Genomic DNA, 4,204 nt, shown 5'->3' on the forward strand with positions numbered 1-4,204 from the left:
CACTGGACACGCGGACAGACAGACAGACAGAGCGCATGGTGAGTGCTGTGGCAATGCCGCCACACTGCAGCCTGCACCCCCTACCCCCCCTGCCCGCACTCTGGGTGAGAGGCCAGCAGGTCCCGGGTGCAGGGCAGGGTGCAGAGGCTGCCCGCCCCCCACATCCCGCCCGCCCGCCCAACCCAGGCGGCCGAGGCCAGAGCCCCAGGGCTGCTGGTCGCCCCCGAGGACTCTCTGTGCAGCCTCTGGGGTAAGTGCCCCTCCCCAATTTTTGCCTGTGTACTGCTTCCGCCCCCACAGCCACTTCAGCCGCCCGGAGAGTGAGCAGAGCCCAGCAGGGCCGGGGCTGGGAGGGAGTTTGACTCTGCAGGTGGGGCCAGGTGACCAGAATGAGGCACACGTTCTGAGCCCTAGGGGCCGGGAGGTGCGCGCGGGCCGGAGAAGACGCCCGTTCCCACCCCCACCCCCTCAACCCCCTGAGCCCCTGGGACCACCACCTCCCTTTTGGCTTTGCGTCTGGCTCAGGCCGCTGGATCCCGGGGTAGCCCAATGGGGGCTTGAGGACGGGACCCAGGGGCGGGGCGCCTCCCAGCCTGCGCCCCACGTGTCCCCGGAGGCCCCCGGCCCCACCAGCTGGGGTAGGGGGCGCGCCGTTACTTCATTCCAGCCCATGGCCTCAGGGGCCCAGCGCGTCGTGCAGCCCTGGCCGCCGATTGGCTGCCGAGCGTGGGAATTTGTCAGATATTTAAGCAGCACTCCTGGGGGACAGACAGCCCTGGTGCCCGAGGAGCTCACATGGGACACAAAACCCAGCCTGGGGACGTTCGCTGCGTGGTGAGGAGGAGGGGCAGCCCCCTCTAGAGACCCCTGCCCAGCCCCGGGCCCAGGTCCCCTCACCCTCCCGGGTCCCAGCCCCCCCAGCAGATAGGAGGGTGTCCGTCTCTCCGTTTCCCAGACAGTGTCCCAGAGACGAGCGGGGACTGAAGCCAAAGTCTCACCGGACCTGTGTCCCCGGTCGTGCTTCACACTCTGTTCCGGAAGGTCTGGACGTGCTCACAGTTGGGGTGGGGGGACACAGGGAGGCCTCGGCAAGCTGGGCCTCGGGCAGTCTGTCCTGCTCAAGTATTCCAATCCAAGCCACAAAATGAGATGCACTCACCCATTTCAGCTCATCACGTCTGGAATATTCCGCACACCTGTGGGAGGGGCGGGTGAACGTGGAGGCTCGCTCTGGAGCGGTCACTGGGTCGGACTCTCCACTCTGCCGTGTGTGGGCCGTGTCCCCAGGGCCTTGCACAGAGGTGAGGGGTCACCCCTTCCGCCCCCTCCCCCCACAGGGAACCCTGGTCACACTTGGCGTGCGGGGAGCACCCAGTGACTGAGACGGGGTGGGAGGCCACCTGCTTTCTTCCCTGCCCCCAGCTCCTGAGTGTGGGGCCACAGAGAGGAGAAAGGCCTCAGGTGGCAACTTGACAAGCTACCCACGTCCAGGTGCCTTGGTGTCCGAGGGCTTCAAGCGAGCGGTCATCCCTGCAGTCTGTCCAGCCTTCAAGGCCCACGCTGTTCCCCGGCCCCTCCAGCCTGTTCCTGGCGGTCAGAAGGGAACGTGCTCACCGGGAAATCCCACGGGCTCCACACCAGCCCACCCTAGTGTTGCCATTGCAAGTGTGCAGGAAGGGGTAGTGGCATGTGCACAGAAAGTGACAGGTGTGCAGGAAGTGGCATGCGCACAGGAAGTGGCAGGTGTGCAGGAAGTGGCAAGTGTGCAGGAAGTGGCAAGTACACAGGAAGTGGCAGGTTTGCAGGAAGTGCCATGTGTACAGGAAGTGGCACATGCAGGAAGGGGTAAGCATGTAGGAAGTGGCAGCATGCAAGAAGTAGCATGTGTGCAGGAAGTGGCACACATGCAGGAAGTGGCATGTGCACAGGAAGTGGCATGCGCACAGGAAGTGGCAGGTGTGCAGGAAGTGGCAAGTGTGCAGGAAGTGGCATGTGCACAGGAAGTGGCAGGTTTGCAGGAAGTGCCATGTGTACAGGAAGTGGCACATGCAGGAAGGGGTAAGTGTGTAGGAAGTGGCAACATGTAAGAAGTAGCACGTGTGCAGGAAGTGGCACACGTGCAGGAAGTGGCATGTGCACAGGAAGTGGCAGGTGTGCAGGAAGTGGCACACACACAGGAAGGGGTCAGCATGTAGGAATTGGCAAGCTCACATGAAGTGGCAAGTGTGCAAGAAGTAGCATGTGGGCAGGAGGTGGTGCGTGCACAGGAAGCGGCATGTGCACAGGAAGTGGCACGTGCCACAGGTGCCCTGGAGAGACGTGCGTGTCTGAGTGTGGGCTATAAGGTGGCACAGAGCCGGGGCTGCTGCGTTTGTGCCGTGACTGGGCTCCCGTGGTCCCCTCCCAGGTAAAGGTCAGGCTGCGTCCCCTGACCCCGCTGGGAGATCCGGCACTCGGCCCCTCTGCTGGGCCCGCGGGCTCCCTGGGCTGTGCCCTGAGGTCGGCCGGGCCTCTTCCCCAGCCGAGGCCCCTGCCCTCATGACCTGTGAGGGCTGTGGGTGCCAGGCCCTCGCGTGTGACTCCGAGGCAGGTGGACCAGTTGGGCCCTGTTCTGGAGGCTGTTCTCATGATCGGGGACCGTGGAGGGAGCCGGGGCACTGACTTCGTGGGGTGTCCTCTGAGTCGGGCGAGGGGAGCGCGTTCGGTTTTGTCTGGTTCATCCTGAACTGGAGGCAGCAGCAAAAGTTAAGGCCATCGTGGTCAGTGCCTCGCCCCGAGCATTCGGGCGATGGCTGCAGAGGCCGCCCCGGGTTCTCCCATCGAGCCTGGCTTGGCAGCTGTCCGTGTGTCCCGTCTCTCACGACGGCCACCCCAGGGGCTGAGAAGCTCGCACGGCTCCGGGACGGTGACTGGCCACCTGACAGCACAGGGACCTCCCCCTGCTCCCCCGTCCTCAGCTGCCCCTCCCTTCCCCCCACCCAGCCTCCCGGCCACGCCCAGCAAGAACACACCTTCCTCTCGGCTCTCCCCTCCTCACTGCCCCGGAACCGCCCCGATGCCCTGTCCCCACCAGGGCAGGGGGTGTCCTTCAGGGCACACTCACTTCTGGGCTGCACGGTCCAGGGCTGGGGCCGCCCTGGTAGGGTGGGGGGAGTGTTTGTGGAGGGGGAGGGTGTGTAGCAGATTAGAACAGGCTGGAACTGTCTGGAACTTCAACAGGGCTCCACTCTGCGGAGATCTCGGGGTCCCCTGGGGCTGCCCTGTGGCCGGCCCTCTCCCGATCAGCCTCTGTCATATGAAAGTGACACTGGCTGCTACCAAGAGCTCTAACACTCAGGAGTGAATAAAGCACGAGGTGGAACCTGTCACCCCAGGGACTGTGACTGGCGTCTCTCGAGACACAGACTGGACAGATGGCCACAGTGTGCACTCCTTTGCCCTGCGCAGCTTCTGTGACCTTCCAGCCCTCATGCCTGGGTTGTGCACATGTGTATGCATGTGTGTGCATGTGTGTGTGCAAATGCATGAATGCATGTGTAGGCGTTGCCATGGGGTGGGTATACATGTGAACAAGTGTGCATGCATGCAAATGTGTGTGGGGTGAGTGCATGTGTGTGTGTGCGTGTGTGGAGGCATGTATGCATGTGTGGATTGGTTTGTATGTGTGTGCATGTTTGCAGATGGGTGTATACACATGTGTGGGTGTTAGCATGTGGGTGCCTGTCCACGTGTGCATGTCAGTGTGTGCAAGTGTGTGCTTGTGTGGAAGCATGTAGGCAGGTTTGTTTGTGCATGTGTGCAAATGTGGATGTTAGCAAGTTGGCATATGTGTGCAAAGATGCATGTGCACACGTGTAGGTGTGTGAGTGTGCATGTATTTGTGTGCATGCATGTGCCTGCATGTGCTCGTGTGCATGATTGTGTGCATGTATGTATCCATGCGTGTGTGCATGGGTGTGTGTGTGATGTCGTGCATGCATATGTGTGGCCGTGTGCCTGTGCATGTATGTGTACATGTGTGTGCATGCATGTGATCATATGTGTGTGTGCATGGTGTTAGTACGTAGGAGCATCTGTGCCGCTGTGCACACTAACAGGTGGGGACAATGGAGGGGGTGGCAGAGTAGGAGCCGGCACCCGGGAGGAGACACGGGGACAGAGGACAGGGGTTGGAGGCAGCTCAGCCATGAGGCAGTGGCATCAG

Source organism: Choloepus didactylus, chromosome 7, assembly GCF_015220235.1.
Source record: "Choloepus didactylus isolate mChoDid1 chromosome 7, mChoDid1.pri, whole genome shotgun sequence".
Lineage (NCBI taxonomy): Eukaryota > Metazoa > Chordata > Mammalia > Pilosa > Megalonychidae > Choloepus > Choloepus didactylus.